The sequence below is a fragment of the Lactuca saligna genome, chromosome 8 (assembly GCF_052625555.1).
Source record: "Lactuca saligna cultivar CGN05327 chromosome 8, ASM5262555v1, whole genome shotgun sequence".
In the NCBI taxonomy this organism is placed as follows: domain Eukaryota; kingdom Viridiplantae; phylum Streptophyta; class Magnoliopsida; order Asterales; family Asteraceae; genus Lactuca; species Lactuca saligna.
Window position 1 is genome coordinate 102,838,774 of NC_136424.1, and position 18,051 is coordinate 102,856,824.

At 36.9% G+C, this 18,051-nt stretch overlaps 1 long non-coding RNA gene across 1 annotated transcript; it reads left to right on the top strand.

The window, feature by feature from the left end:
• The first annotated feature begins 12,922 nt into the window (after nucleotides 1–12,922).
• On the top strand, nucleotides 12,923–14,655 carry LOC145008789 (uncharacterized). Its single transcript, XR_013663636.1, has 3 exons — nucleotides 12,923–13,032; nucleotides 13,849–13,914; nucleotides 14,560–14,655. It is a non-coding gene; the product is annotated as an uncharacterized LOC145008789 (long non-coding RNA).
• Nucleotides 14,656–18,051: the final 3,396 nt, after the last annotated feature.

The following is an 18,051-nucleotide window of genomic DNA, read 5'->3' on the forward strand; positions in this document are numbered from 1 at the left end:
ATGGTACCACCACCGTCTCATCGGCTAGACACTTCCTCAACCGAGACACGTGGAAGGTGTTATGAATCTGACTCAACACTACGGGTAGCTCTAACCGGTAAGCTACCTTACCTACTCTGGTGATCACTCTGAAAGGACCAGTGTATCAGGGCCCCAACTTTCCCCGTTTGCTTAATCGGATCACCCTTTTCCTTGGGGATACCTTTAGGAGGATAAAATCTCCAACCAGGAACTCTAGTTCGAATCGTCACCGACCTGTGTAACTATTCTGGCGAATCTGGGTTGTCAGTAACCTCTTCCTGACCTGTTGAATCTGCTTGGTCATCTTCAGCACTACCTCAGTGCCACCCATCACTTGCTGCCCTACATTTCCCCAATAGATGGGAGTACGACACCTCCTCCCATATAAGAGTTCGAAGGTAGGCATGCCAATACTAGAATGGTGGCTGCTATTGTAGGAAAACTCAGCCAAGGGAAATTAGGTGTCCCAACCTCCTCCGAAATCCGTAACACATGTGCGTAGCATGTCTTCGAGCATTTGAATCGTCCACTCACTTTACTCATCTGTCTGCGGGTGGTATGTCGTACTGAAGTGGAACCGGGTACGTATCTCCTCATGAAACTTATTCCAAAATCTAGAAGTAAACCGCACATCTCGATCTGACACTATCAAGGTCGGCAAAATACATCATACTTTCCTTTTTTTCACAAAATACCCTCATACTTTCCTTTTTTCACATAATACATCATACTTCTATTTTTTTTCATAAAATATCCTCATACTTGCGTTTGAAACACATAGTAGCAACGAAATTTCAATTATAATCACACTAAACATAAACAATCAACAAATTTCATTCGAAAACAATAAAATTGTTAAAAAGCATCAATAACTTATATATTATTCATACATTGTTTGTGTCTAAAACACGAAAAATGTGCAGTTAACTAAAAGAATGTCATGAAGCATCTAGTTTTTCTTTTGCCCACAGGATCAACACATCTCATCATTACGTCTCTTGTAACGATTCATCCGCCTGATACATGAAAAAAAAATAAAAAGTTATTAATATAATCATTAGAGTTCTTAATCATGAAAACCAAATTATTATTATTATAATTACCTTTCTTTTTGAACTCCTAGTAGCATAATGACCCAATCCTTGGTAGTAAGAGCATGTTTGTTTTTTAGGGGCTTCTAAAGAAGGCTTGATTCTACTTGCAAGTTTAGGACTCCCTTTTGTAGTAACTAGACTAAGAGGATCATAGATAGATAACCCGTGACATCATATCTACTTGTGAAACTCCCATATAAGAACTTTGACATGCATTCTCCAAAGACATATATTTTTTTCGATTTGCTTGATCATTCAAAAGACTTATCAATATCGTATTGAGTTTTTGTATCTTCGAAGGGGAGTCCCTTGCTTGTTCAATTAGTTTATTAAAATTCGAACGAACACAAAATAATGTGTAGGCACTAACTCCATTTTCATTATTTATTTCTCCGAGTCCGATACTAACACTACCTAGTTTGTACCTAGCATCAAAGGTCCATCGCGGTAAAATATAGTTACTCGGCAGTTCTTGAACATGCTTCTTCTTCATCACATATAAGCTATCCTTGCATAAAATCCCATTTGTCTCATACATAGAACATGAACACGTGGAGGCGGCACTGGGTTGTTGGAAGGCCTTGGTCTTTTCCTTTGTGGCATGGTTCTGTCATAAAAAAAAATGACTAGTCGGTAAGACTTCAATAGTGATAACGAGTCGAGTGTTACTGGTTTCATCCCTCTTGTATTTTATCAAAACTTTATTATTTGTAAACTGTTTGTGTGATCAGGTTATGATGTATAGTGCCAAATATTCAATAAATAAAACATATGCCAAATTTCATTGATAACTTTTAGTACATAATATTTAGAGGGAAAAGTTTGACCTCATAAGGGTCTACATTACATCGTTACAAAAGATAGTTTTTGGCATTACAAAAACCCTTTGAATAGTGTGATCACATAGTCGCAGGGTCGACCTACATACAAAGAGTAACACCAACGCATACTCCTAAAATTTTACTACCAAAACATGAGAATAGTAATGAGTTCTAATCACTGCGACCCTTCTTTAACGGAGGATGCGATGATGTCGATGCGCCCTGTAGTTTCGCCAATCTGCGTTCGGCTGCAACCATTCTCTCTTCGAGAGCCATGTATCTTTCCCGATACTCTCTTGTTTCTGCTTGAGCTGCTAGAAGATCTTGGATGAGTTGGTCTCTGTGGCGGGAGTCTCGTTCCAGGTCTCTGGTGCGATCAGTAGTAGACTGTACGATGGCACTTAACTCCCGGACCTGATCGGTCGTCGTCCTACCACGATCATCCATTCTTGCTATTCGTTGTATCGTGACGGGGAGTGCTCTGTCAGCCGATCCACCATGAGTGAGATCATAGTAACCTCGTTGGTAGCCATATGGTGACCGCTGGCGTTGTTGTCAGCTCCATCTTTCGATCGTTGTTACCCAAGGGGGTTCATGTCCGTTGTATCCAAAACGGTGCGCGGGTACCCTCGCGAAGTAGGGAGGGTTGAATACTTTTGGTGGTTCCTCTGCTTCGTTCCCAAACATGACTCTCTCATCACCTTCCTCTTCTTCCTCTTCGTCCTCATTTTCTTCTTGGTCGTCTTCCTCTTCTTCTTCTTGTTCGTCTTCCTCCTCGGGATCCTCTTCGGGATCCTCTTCGGGATCCTCCTCGGGATCCTCTTCGGGATCCTCCTCAGGATCCTCTTCGGGATCCTCCTCGGGCTCATCATCGATCCATCCCGCGTTTCCCTGATTGGGAAAATAGGGGTCCCCGGGTATGTGAAATCCTGCCATGTCGTCTGCACGAGAAATGGGGTTAAGAAGCACATATCGGAAAATAATAATCGGGCACTATAGAAACGTACAAATACTCCTATAGTATTTTTAAATGTTTATATTTGGTTCTTAGCGTGTTCTTTATGGAGTGTAATTAGGTTTTCAGATTTGTCGCTCATTATGACTATTCCTTAGTGTGCGTAAGTTACTTCTTGGACGGATATAATTGATCAGGCTATATCCCTCCCAGAACTGATTACACATGCTAAGGCGTATTAATAATGTTCGACTCCTCCTCTTTCAATTTATGTTCTCCTAAGATATGACACCATACTAGTATAGAATGCATGCAAGTATACTTTAAAACAAGAAATTATTTGTTTTCTAAAAGTACAACTCGTTAAATCACTTTAAGAATCAGAGACCTTTAGTCCCAAATGTGTTTATAGTTTTTATATCTTATGTGGTTTGACATACTTAATTCGCTATAAACCGTGCTCTGATACCAATCTGTCACACCCCCAAACCAAGGATGGCGGAAACGTCCGGGGGTGGAGGACTTCATGTATAGTATCATAACCACAATTTCAATAGTAATTTAAGCAAACACAACCAACATATATATAATTGAAAAAGTTACATCACTTGTATGAATTACATGTTTCAAAATCAATTACAATACGTTGACAAAATATGAAAAGTTTGACGTCTTAACGTCCCATCCTCAAAAGCACTTGATTACCTGTTTAGTGTTTTCCTGAGAATACGAGTTGTTTGAAAAGTGTCAACACAAAGGTTGGTGAGTTCATAAGCTTTTATTAATAAACTTAGTAGAAGTCTATCACATGTAAATGTCACGTTTGTGTCAGAAAAATCCGATATTTTCCTTGAAATCCGAAAAATATAGCCTTATAACCAAAGACTAAAAATGTATAAGAAATCATAATTTCTTAGTAGAAACGTCGTGAGTTTAAAATGATATGGAAAGTAAATTTCTTTATCAATCTAAAACCTACTTCGGTTTTATGAAACCCCGTAAACTTTATGAATTGTTATCTCCAATGATATGGAAAGTAAATTTCTTTATCAATCTAAAACCTACTTCGGTTTTATGAAACCCCGTAAACTTTATGAATTGTTATCTCCCTAGGTGAGTCGCTATAATCATACTGTGACTATGTGAACCTGCCACAACGTTTCTCAGGCGTCGCGAAAATGAAATGACATTTGTCACCCGTAGACCTGCAGGTCCCACTGTAGCTAGCAGCAAGGTGTGGGGTGTCAAACCCAATATAGATCTATATACAAGCATCACGTTCTCCCTCAAGGAGATTTTGATTATAACTACCAGGAATTATATCCCACACTCGGACGTACGGGGAGAGAGAGTCTCACAACATAGGTTAACAAGTTTACGTGAAATGTGTGTGGATATAAATCTTTCTTGTATGAATGTACCCTTTTTGTACGAGCGTGTTGAGTGATGTATCATAAACTATACCTATTATAGTTTATCTAAAATGTATATAATATGTATGAATTCTTTTTATGGAAATGTATTAGTGTTGTGAATTTATCCAACTATACTTTTTATAGTTACATAATACGTGTTCTAAATGAATGAATAATATTTAATAGGAATAACTTAGTTTCAGTTCACAATGATAAACTAACAAGGAAACACATTCAAATATTAGAACTTATGATTATACACTTTGCTCAACATATTACAAAGTGTTATGATATTTACATGCTGTTGGCTAACTTTAGCAATTCTGCCCAGTTTTGTAAAAATCACAGAAAAATCATACGAAGTCGAAAACTAGATCCGTAAATTTTGAGAGTTCACAAAATGTGTCTAGTTTACTCATAATTTTTATCACGATTTTTAATGACCTCCAACTTGGGTGAAAATGTCCATAATCACAGACTGGTCCGGATTGTTGTTTAAAATGATAGGCAGTTTTGTAAAAATCACCATAAATTGTAGAAAAATCGTATGGAGATGTGCAAGTAGTCATTTTAAAGCTACAAACTTGAACTATTTGCACCTTTTACAGTTTTGAAAACAAAAATGTTTAAGATGCCCAAAACAGTCCGTGAATGGAGTTGAACTTTTCTGATGAAGGCTGTTAGAAAATTTTAATTATGTTCTTAGTGTTTTAACTTGTATTCCCCCCCTGAAAACTTGAGAAAACATGAAAATGTAGGAGTATGGACTCACCTTAAGTGATTTCAGTAGGTAAGTGTTGAAGAAGAGAAGTGTTCAACCCAAGAACACTTGAAGAATCACTTGAAGATTCGAAAATCTAACACAATTATGAGAGAGTTTGTTTAAGTTATCCATGATTTGAGTGGAAATAAATGAGATAATCATAAAGAGAATGGATTATGCTTACCAAATGTGGAGGAAAAACTCAAGATCAGCCCTTGAATCTCGAATTTCTAGAGAGAGAAAGCGAGAGAGGAAAGAGTTTGATCTTCTTGTGAAATGAGAGCAAATGAGAGAAGTGAGGAGAGAGGATGAATATTCAGCACTCAAAAACGTGGGAAAGAGGGATAATTGAGTGGAAAAGACATTGATGTGACCTAGGTAAGGTGGGGGGTGTGGCTGGTCATAGAGTGGGTGTGGGAGTGGTTGCTTGTGTTATAAGGTAAAGCAAAGTCAACACTCCACCTCTTTGTACTTTACCCACTTGCTTTCATTATTTAAATAAAGATTTTTATGAAAATATGATTAAATTGTGAATATTTAGGGTTTATTATGTTAAAATATGATTTTGGGTGAAATTCCCACGTTAAAATAATTAAAAACGGGCCTTAAACGCAAAACTACGCGAAAACCGGGAGAAAATGAGTTCCCAGCGAGACCTCTCGGTCCTAGGCCGAGGTTCGGTCCCTAGGCCGAGACCCGGTCCACGCTGAGGACTGTAGCCGGAAACGAACAGAGGGAAACGAAAGGGGCGAGTCAGACGCGAGAAGCGATGGGCGAGGGTTCGGTCCGAAGGGTCAGTGGGGTTCGGTTCGGGAATAAGAGGCGAGAATGTCAGAACCGAACGTACTGTAGTGAACAGTAGTGAACAGTACTTTCGGTTCGGTTGGTGAACAGTACCTTCGGTTCGGTTCCTCTTGAGCAGGGTTCGGTTTCGGTTAGTGGTGAACAGTACCTTCGGTTTCGGCTCAGGAGGGTTCGGTTCGGCATCAGGAGGGTTCGGTTCGGCTCAGGAGGGTTCGGTTCGGCATCAGGAGGGTTCGGTTCCTCTTGCTCTCAGTCCCTAAGAGGACCTTCGGGTCCTAAGAAGCTTCTCTCTTGGTTTCGGTTCCTAATGTCTATTTTTCTCGTTTTTACCCCGTTTTAAGCTGTTTTTGACACGGTTAAGCGTCGGAATGACCCGAATGATTCTAAAAAGTTACGGGAACTATTTGAGAGAGATTCGGGAGAGATTTCGCATACTTGGAGAGATTTCTCATACAAAGAGATATTTGCGAGAGTTTTCACATACTTAGATGGATTTGGGAGAGATTTGATATTCTTGGAGAGATTTCTAATACAGAGAGATATTTGAGAGAGATTTCGCATACTTGGAGAGATTTGGGAGAGATTTGACATTCTTGGAGAGATTTCTAATACAGAGAGATATTTGAGAGAGATTTCGAATACTTGGAGAGATTTGGGAGAGATTTGACATTCTTGGAGAGATTTCTCATACAAAGAGATATTTGCGAGAGTTTTCACATACTTAGAGGGATTTGCGAGAGATTTGACATTCTTGGAGAGATTTCTAATATAGAGAGATATTTGAGAGAGATTTCGCATACTTGGAGAGATTTGGGAGACGTTTGACATAGAGAGAGATAGTGTGGAAACGATTGAGAGAGGTTTCATGTGGGATAGTTGTGAGTGTCCGGCATCGAAATGTATGGTTCGTGAACCCTGTTAAGCCTTGTTTAAGGATCTTACACACTCCCGATGAGTATGCAACATTGTTTTATCGTTCTAGTTCATTGATTAGAACTAGGGTTTAGGAAATTTTTAACACGAGACTTTTCTCAAGTGATGTTTTCCCATTAATATAGCAAGTTATACAGTATGAACATAACACAAACCCTAATACACAAGGTTTAATCGAGTTGACCGGTCTTGACTTGATGATTTGACTTGACTCAAGATTGACGATTGTCACACTATTTATCCATTACACGTGCGTCTCTTGAAAATCATAGTAACGGGAAACATACAATCGAAGGTGCTCAATTTCATGCTTCCTAATATGCCATGAACAAAAGCGATGTCGAGTCCTTGGAAATGATTATCTTATTGTATTGCCCATAGCTTTGTCTTGATCGGTAATAATTGCCTTCAGATACTTGTCAAACATACATTTGAGGAAATGTTCAAATAACCATTCAAATGTCTCTTTCTTTTCATTTTCAAGCAATACTCCACCAAAAAGTATAGACTGCCCATGATGATTTACATAAAGGGAGCAAAAGGCATTTTTAAACTGTTAGTCATGTAAGTGCCATCAAACACAATAACATCTCTAAATTTTATATAGGCATCTCCTGATCTACCATCAGCCCAAAAGATATTTCTAGGATACCCATCACCAGACAAATCCACGACAAAATATTGGTCACTGTCAACTAATAATTTATCTTGAAAATTTTATATAATTCCATAGAGCTCCTTTCCTCTATGTTGTTTTCAATGCTTATATAAAATATCAGCACATTTCTCTAAAGTTACATTTGCTACATTTGAGGTTTTTAGTGTATTAACAGCCTTTTTAATCTGAGAAGGTTTCAACCCTGCTTGACCAAATTGCACCATAAGAGATTTACCTTCTATTGAACGGTGGAAATTGCTATGAGATCGATGCTTCATCACCTTTGTAGGTGTCATGGTTAAGGCGTGATTGTGTGTGTCATTAAACAAGTCCAACAACTATTTTCCATCCTCCTATCTTGTTATTTGAAGCTTAGCTTGACATCCAGTTATTACATTTCTACGACGTTTTTTCTTATTTTCACTTTGATAATTTTTGTCCAGCCATTTGAAACCTTCTTTTTTGCATACATATATCTTCCAAAAAGCCTCATTTGTTTTAGGATTTTTAATTGTGTCATCTCTACGTATACCAAAGCCGTACAAAAATGAATAATCATTATAAAATGTATAAGCATCATCGGGTAAACATTTCCCATTATCCTTTCATCTACAACATCATCTTCATCAATTTCAATGTTCACACCGAAATCGTTAAGTTCTTCAGATTCATATGTTGCTTCCATGAAATCGTATGTGTCAACGTTTTCATTTATATACGGTTCTACAGCTTGATCAGCTGCTTCGGTTTCAAACACCATGGTCTGCATAAAACCACAAGTAAAAGACAATGAGAACTTAAGCTATTAACGCCATGCCAGTAACTTTTTAGAGATGGCCTAACTTTTTCATTATATCAAAGGTAATAAATTCAACTAAATTTGATCAAACAAAAGCAACATGGATAATAACATAACATATAAAATAAAATTTTTGTTGATAAGCAATAAAAACAGAAAACATATGCAAAATTAATATACTTATCATAATAATCACTTTTCCCAATTCAAAAATTATTCGAATAAATACCACTTAAATTTCTAATAGAGGTCCATGGTAGTTGAAAGTGAAATCATTGGTGAATTGTGAAAAGTGTTATGGCAAACCAAACAAAAGTAACATGGACATTCACTTGTGAATTGAAACTTCTTGGGATGTTGCAGCCACAATCTTTTTCTGGGAATCACAATTTCTACGACTTTTTTCCTTTAAAATCGTTTTTTAACTTTGAAATCATTTTTTAAAGTCTTCTGTAAATTGAATTCTTCATGATTTCTGTGATTTCCGATTACAATAACTTGTAATTCAGATTTCTAGGAAATCTTTTTTATGATCGATGTTAAATTTTTTTTTTTTCGTTCAAAATCTCAGGGATGGTGAAGTAGAGCCGATCACAGAACAAAAAGAATTGACCATGAAATCGTTATTTTAAGTCTTTTGTGAATTGAATTCTTCACAATTTCTGTGATTTCCGATTACAATATCTATAATTCCGATTTTGTTTGAAATCTTTTTTGCTATCGATCATATTCTTTTTCGTTCAAAATCTCATGGATTATGAAGCAAGCTGATCACAGAACAAAAATAATTGACGAATTGAATTCACAAGTGAATAAGGAAACACGTATGGAAATCGATTTTTTTTTTATTTTCGGAAAATTAAACCATTTAACAAAACTACGTAGTTTTGATAGTTTGGGTACCTAATGTTCTATACCTTTAAGTGTATATTCACTTTTCTATATATATATATATATATATATATATATATATATATATATATATATGTGTGTGTGTGTGTGTGTGTGTGTATTCGGGTTTGGACATGTATCATTATCAATTACATATGGTTGGTTAAATTGTCATAAATATACGTCATATATGTGTGTATTTTAAAACCAATGTTTATCAAATTAATAAATTTCACATGTCCTAACACATGAGCTTAAATTTATATAATACCCAAATACGTATACTAGTGTATATAACTAGTAAATGAATCAATACTCATATAAATACACAAATAATTAGGGTACTACATTATATAATATATTAATTTTGAACTCCTTAGCAATTGTACTTTCATTTGATTGGCTGCTTTTTTGTTTTTTTTTTTTTTTTTTTTTGCTTTTTGGTAATTATATATTTCATCTATATATTATACTGAATAATGGAGATTGGGTTTCCACGTGCTTTCCACGGATCATAGCTACGACTGTTCATTGGACAAACGTGTCGTCGCTTTTTCTGCTTCTGTTATAAGTGTTTTAATTTGAATGTTCTTCATCCACTATCTGTCATTGCTGCTTTTTCTTACCACCCCTTACTCCTTCCACCCTCATAAATTCTTCCAGATCATTCCACCGTATCTACCTTCCTCCAGACCACTGCCTCACTAATCCATCCTTAAACCTTATTCCTAATCTCAAACGTCATCGAGCTTTTCATGAATTTCTTGGCTGAAAAATCGTCGGAGGTTTCAGTCGAGAAGAAAAAGAAGACAATAAAGTTGGAGCACTGCAAATCGCCGTTAAGAGACACGCATTGAAGAACGACCACCCCTACTCCCTTAAACGACAATGTCTTAGCTCTGGATAAAAAGGTTGTCGTCACTACTCCATCTCCGCCATGATTGAATCCAGGTTCTGATGTGTGTGTTTTTTTTACGTCCACCCCATCTCCAATTTCCATTAAATCCAGTTCCTGATCCTCTCCTCTCTACTTCTCCTTTTTCTCATAATCTCCAAAAAAAAAAAAAAAAAAAAAAAAAAAAAAAAAAAAAAAACTCTGACATGGATTCTGTTTCTGACAAACTTCAGCCTCCATGAACCATAATCGGTGTCCCAATTAGGTATGAAGGAGTCGACCCCTCTTGCTCTATCAAATAAGGGATAGATGTGATGGACATGATCTTAAATTTGAAATAAAAAATTTGTTTTTTTTACCAGGTAGATTTGTACATCCAATATTTTTCTTATTAACACATTGTATGTGTAAAAGCCTATGAGTATATTAACACATTGTATGTTTAAAGCCTATGAGTATATGTAAAACATTATAAAGTTTGTTACTATTTTTTTTTATTTTTAATAACAATATGGAATACCTTCCAACCCGTACAACTCCAACACCCGCAACGCGGATTCTTCCCTAATTACTTCTAAATCCAAACCAAACAAAATACATATGAAAATTTATTAATTATAAATTATACACACATTACATATTAAAACAAATATATAATACAAATACAAATATAAAATATAAAAACAAAACGTGTTCCCTAAAAAATATGAAAAAAATATAAAAACAAAACGTGTTCCTTCTTCTTCTAAGATTGATACTGCTGTCAAACTCAAACACAACCTAATACAACACTCAAACACAATCCACTACTTACACAATGATAAACATCGATAATTTTGATCACAGATAACAAGAATCAAAACTATTGTTCTTGATTTCGTGTATACCTGCCAACAAGAAGAACAAGCGACTGTATATCCCTCCTCCTCAAGTCCTCCCCCTCGTTCTTTCCCCGGTCAAACAACAAAACATCAAATTTTTTAGGCAAAGAAGAAGATCAGGGGATGTGCCGGAGCAGCCCCGTTGACTCACCTGCAACCATCGTGACCAGACGAAGAAGAAGCAAAGAGACCGTTGGACCAGTCACCTATCTCTCCACTGCCACCATCAGCCACCACTCGTCGACACAACCCATTTCACCATCCACCATTGTTGCTACAGACGGAATCTCGCTACTATCACGGAAAAACACCGACAGCAACCAACCACCGCCTCTACCAACCTTTTTCCTTCGTGAATCCGACACAACCCATTTCACCATCCACCATTGTTGCTACAGACGGAATCTCGCTACTATCACGGAAAAACACCGACAGCAACCAACCACCGCCTCTACCAACCTTTTTCCTTCGTGAATCGTCACCTCTCGCACCTTCCCTTCACTCCTCGCTGTATTCCCCCAAAATCACAGCCGCCTCGCTGCTTCACTCCATCTCCTTCGCGAGGTGACGACCGCCATCAGGTCTCGCAGTTGCTTCACGCTTCCCTCTCATCACCTTCGGTCATTGCTTCACTATCGGACCTCCTTGATATCAACGACGGGCAGAACGCATAAGAGACTCGCCGGAGGTTGGAGATTCCCCTCCTCCTCACGATCGATCGACCGTCACTACCAGTCGTTGCCTTCGAGCCTTCGCTCCCTCCTCTTTGGCCTCATCGACCACCGACGAGACTTCCCCTGGGCTATAATCGTCCCTTAGTCTTCGGACCTCTAGCCGCTACGTGTTTCCTTCGTGATCTCGCCCGATCAGACAAAGACCGAGACCTAATCAGGGGGAGACGATGCCCCCTTTCTTTGTTGAATCATTTGGTCGATATCACCGGACCCTCAATCTGATAACGGGTTTTTCTTTGACCCAATCAAAAATCAAAGATAAATCAAACTTGAATTTAAATTACTCAAAAGCTACCCTCATTTGACAAGTACCTTGCAAAAAAGTCCTAATCCCCAAAAAATATTCCATTTATTCAAAAACCACCCATCCTTGGCTATTTTTAGAAAAACAGATCCAAATATTCAAACATAAATCCCATTTGAACAATTTTGTACCTACTTTTTATTTATTTTAACCAAATAGTCCCATTTTGGTTAATAAAACTATAAATAGACTCCAATACTTTGATTTGTTACAAAATGGTCTCGAGAGTACTTCCAAGATCAAGAATTATGGATCTGCGATTCACACGACAAGTTTCTCACAAGAATTCAAATTCGAACAACTCGAGCTCACGCTTCATGAGTGAGTGCTTACGATCCCTTTTTAATTTTTTAATTATTTCGGGAGGGAATACGTGTGCCCATATATTTTGTTATACAAATATATTATCCTTTATGCGAAATTAAATAAATCTATTTTATTAAAAATGTTATTTAAAAATTTAATATATTGTTACAAATAACTAATATAAACTTTTCGTATACATATTATTGAATCCTTATCGTGAAATAACTAGTCCACACTACAAGTGTTAAAAGATACAAAAATATACGATTTTCATATGGCGTTGTATATTATGACAAACACGTTATAACACTTTATAGTATTTCAATGATTCAAACTATTACTATGCATATTTATATGCATAAAGTTTATACATGTACATATGTTTATTAATTTGAAACCTTTATTTTTATAAAAATGAGCACATTACACTACATATATGTTAAACATACTCGATTTTTATAAACTTTATACAATGATATTCATTACGCCTAGAATTTACCCACAAGTAAGTTTGGGCTGAGAGTTATTCACAAACTTTTTAGTTAAGGGAAATTCTAAAAGTTTAATAAAAATAAGCATACATCTAGTTGTAATACTAATGTGGTGTCTATTATTTGTTTGTAGATCTTCTTAGTCTCTTCTGTCTGCACGACGCGGATCATGCACATACATTAGTTTTCGCGGACTGTTTGTTTTGTTGAAGACTACAGACCTAAAGATGTATGTGCGCCCTCTTCTTGGCGTAGATGTGGACCAAGGTTTTTTAACATCTTCTAGCCTAAAAAACACATATATGTTTATTTTATTTTATTTTAGTTTTCTTTGAATTTATATTTATTCCAACTTTATTAGTGATAAACATTTTTTTTAAAAGTTACAATACTTAAAAAAAAGTTCGACGAGACAAACATAATATTTTTGATAAATTTATAAATAAATATTAATTACAATAATGGTCGTTGAAGTTGTTTATATAAATATGAAAAAAAAATCATAATATATTCTTAATACTTTTTGTGCCAAATTTTATAAAACATTATTTAATACAGTATCATCAATTTCTTAGAAATATATTTATGGCACGTTTCTAATTGATTTAATTGAAAAAATCGAAGTTTATTTCCATCCATTTATATATCAAATTCTTTGATTTCTAATTACAACGTTTAGGAATAAATTTACGACCAAAATTGTTGGTTTCTATCAAATATATACGTTAATTTATATCATTTTTATTTTCATTTTTATACAATAATACATAAAATTTGATCTAAATTTGTTAATTATTTATAACAAAATCATAAAAATATTTAAAAAGTCACTTTGTAGGTTAAAAAATTTAGTTTATTTACATTTTAGTTTATTTAGGAGACTTCAGATATTAAAAAAAAATAAACAATTTTTTTTTCAGACTGCAGACGTTTGGTCTACCTCTTCTGCTATAGAGGTCTATAGACTTAGTCCGTAGACTGCAAACATTTTGCCTAAGAAAAAACAAACATCACCTAACTCTATATGTGTGAAAGTAGTAAACGTGAAAACACATAGTAATATGATTGTTTGAACTGTGATAGGGGAGGTTGTGATAATCTTAAGTGTTCACGGGACTTGAAGTGGGAAGGAGCATTTTGGTTACAAAGGTGAGTCATCTCATGTTGCAAATCCAATACTTTGTTAGGAAATTTTCATATCCTAGAATATATATATATATATATATATATATATATATATATATATATATATATATATATATATATATATATATATATATTAAACCTAGCTATTTGTAGGATGCATGTACCTAGATTATAAATTGTATGTGTGCTGGAAATGTGGATTTTTTTCTATGATTAAAAGTATAAGATGTATTACATGCTAGACTCTTAACATGATGTTTTGCTAAGAAGTGTGTGGGTAGGTTCATCATTGAAAGATGGATATGTAGATTGTATGTGATATTTATGCATGTTATGCTTCTGAAAATACATTTGTTTATGAAGTAGGTGAATTTCATGCTAATGATGTAAAATGATTTAACTTGGTATGTCATGTTTGCATGCTTACATGGTGGGGAGTTTGGAAGTAATATGCCTTGAAATATTAAATAGTAATTGAGCATGATTACTAAGGGATAATAGAGTAGAATATTGGGTAGCCCTTGTGTGATGAATTAATAATATATGATATGTGATGAAATATACATATTTTAAGGCACATATTGAATACTTTTCTACACATTCTTATAGATATTTGATATTGACGGTACATAAATTTGTATTTTGTAGATTATAAGGACTAAAAGTTAAAATAGAAGATATTTAGATCATATTATGGAAGAAATTTGTAGCTTACATCTCTCAAGCACACATCTACAAGTGGTATGAACCCGCTTTATATAGAGGTGTTTACATTTCTCTCTCTCTCTCTCTCTCTCTCTCTCTATATATATATATATATATATATATATATATATATATATATATATATATATATATATATATATAATGCCCCGTTCCTGGTACGTATTTATTTTGAGTAAATGCTCTTTTAGGAAGAGCTACTCGGGGAGCTGTAGCCCTAACTCCCTGAGTAGATGTCGAGTTGGATACGGGTTCTAAGTGATCTACTCGGCGAGTCCATGCATGGACTCGGCGAGTAGGCCAATCAGGAGGAGACCCTAATTCTTAGGGTTTGCAACCTATTTAAACATCCTTATAGCCCCCATTTCGGCATCCATCACCCTCAGAGCATTTCTTATAAAACCCTAGCCGTTTATTAGTGTGTGTATGTGTGTGTTTATTGCTTGTGAAGGCATCTTTGGAGTAAGAAGGAGAAGGAGAAAGTTAGGGAGTTCAAGGAAGAGGAAGTAGATCCAGAATACACACTCTTTTGGCCATCTTTTCTGGTATCAAATTCTATACCTTTCTTATTGATCATATAGATCTATGTTGTTCCTAATTTGTGGTTCCTAAACCCCAAAACCCCCAAATTCCCATGTGATTAGGCCTTGTGGCCAGGTTATACCTCAGATTTGGACACTCATGGCATGCTAGAAGTATAAAGTTTTGGTTGTGGTTGTGATTAAAGTCCCATTGAGCCTAGAACATCATTAAGAGCTTATTTTGGTCATATGAAGCCTTTAAAGCCATGCATGCACGTAAAGTTAGCAACTTTACGTGAAAGACATGCCTTAGAAGTCTAGATCCATGATTTGTAGCAGCTGCGTGGCTCAGATCAGACCTATGTGGAAAAAGGGCTGAATGAACTCGGCGAGTCCACAGGACGACTCAGCGAGTTATATGAAGTTAGTCGTCGACTCAATGAGTTGGAAGAACAACTCGGTGAGTCCGATGAAGTTTGCCTTAGAACTCGACGAGTTGTATGTGCAACTTGGCGAGTCGGATGAGTTTTCCCGTGTAAAGTTGTGTTTGAGTAGGATGGCTTCATTCCTTTGTAGTTACACGTAAAGTTAGCAACTTTACGTGTTCAGATGGTTCCAAGATTTTAGATCTACGAGTTAGGAACCATAGAGCGGATTCGAATGTAGTTGTATGGAATCTGCTCGACAGAACTCGGCGATTAGTTCCTCAGACTTGGCGAGTCCAGTCAACTGGAGGTTGACTTTGACCAGGGGTAAAATAGTCATTTTACCCTCAGTACAGTTATCAATAATTGATTGAGTGTATTTATGGAAATTGTAGCCGGGGAGATACCGGAGCAGCAGCAGTCGGTTTCCAGAACAGTTCATTTAGCTGCCAGTGTACGAGGTGAGTTTCCTTCCAGTAGGAACGGGTCAAATGCCACAATGCCGACCCGTTTAATTAGTAGTAGTTTCCGGACCTCGGTCCGATGCAGTAGTTAGAATGTTTGATGCCTTTGTGGCTCAGACAGTGTTTATGTGTTATGTGTTCCGGACTACGACCCGATGCAGTATGCCGTTTATGTGTTCATGCTAGTTGAAATGTTTATGATATGCTATGCGATGCTCAGTTAGTTTCCAGACTTCAGTCCGATGCAGTTAGTTCCAGACTTCGGTTTGAAGCAGGGGACAAGGTCCCAGTCAGTTCCGAACTTTGGTCTGATGCAGTCAGTTTCGGACTTTGGTCCGATGCAGTTAGTTCCGGACTTCGGTCCGATGCAGGGTACAAGGTCCCAGTCAGTTCCGGACTTCGGTCCGACGCAGTGGGCAAGGACCAATATGTGTTTATATGTTATTTTATGGTATGTGGTAGCTTGGGGGAGCTCACTAAGCTTTGTGCTTACAGTTTCAGTTTTGGTTTCAGGTACTTCCGCAAGTAAACGGAAGAGCTTAGGTTGATGACATCGCACACACCACAGCTTCAGTTTATCCTGGGAGATGTTTTAGCTTTTCATAGATATGATTTGATACAGTCTTGATATAGTTTTATTGTAATACTTTGCTATGGTTTTGAGATATTGACGTACGAGCTTTATTTTATGATATTGACATGATGTTTTCTGTAATTATCAAACAAAAAATTTTGGGTCATATTTTGGGATGTTACAAGTTGGTATCAAAGCCTTGGTTTGAGGGATTCGGGCACACTTCCGGGTGTGTCTGAACTCAAACTAAGGAAATGGTAAAATGTTTTTTGAAAGAAAAGAGTTTTAGAAAGGTAAAAAGAATTTTAGAAAGATAAGAACTTTGAAAAGAGAAAAGGGTGTGGTGCATGCGATCAGCAGAGCTCAAGTAAGTACTCCCAAGTTACCCATACAAGTTATGTTATGAATATCAGTTCAGTTTCAGTAGAACAGCATGCTAGAATAGGACTAAGGATCTAGGAGGATGCCTTATGTGCATGCTATATATGTTTCAGCCTTATAAGAATTGCATGCTAACATGGAGTAGTCAGTAGTAGGATAGCATGTTTAGGTTATGCCATATAATATTAGCTTAGCATTACATGCTAGTACAGTTCCCCTTTATGAGGATAGAATTGCTTGAGTAGTCTCCTATGTCTGAATGTTGCTTGCTTTGTGATTTGTGGGACTCTAAGTGATGGGAGTTAGCCATTAGGTGAATGCGTCACGTCACATGTGAACAGGGTTGAATAATCTCAGAGTGCTAGACTTAGCCCTATTGCGCATCTCTTGTCTGAGTCTAACCGTTGTAGGGGTGAGTCTTTTACTTGAAGGATTATCTGAGCCTCGCCTCATGTGATGGTATTCAGGTGATGGCTAATTGGCATCACAAGGAGGCTTTCAGCAGCTGAGGATCGGATCGGGTATAGTCAGGGGATTCCCTAGGGCAAGCCTAGGATGGGAGTAATAGAGATCATTAGCAGTGATAGTGACTTAGTGGAGTCAAGGCAGTACTTGAGGAAAGTACGGATAGATGTGGAAGGTAGTATGGGCCCGTACTACTAGAAGCAGAGGATCCGTACTCGAATCAAGGAAAGCTGAGATGAGACCAGGAAACTTGTGGTAGTAGTGATTCCTCGAGATATATCATTGTTCCTGACATTTATTATGTTGTGTTTCAGAATAGTGGTGTTACGCCCTAGACTAGCAGTCGGCAGTTCAGGTGCCGGAGGGGATCAGGATCAGGCCCGGAGGCCGGGCAGTTGGATGAGCAAACTAGGGAGTTTCTCTCTTCAGAGATTACTCGCACCATACTTGAGCAGACTCCTGTGATCTTCGGTTCAATCAAGGAAGGTATCTTAGAGATCATGGACGAGAGGTTGAGAACCTTCTATGCTGAGGTGGCGGCCATGATGGGGTCGCACACGCTTACTTTTACGGAGTTCCAGTCATGC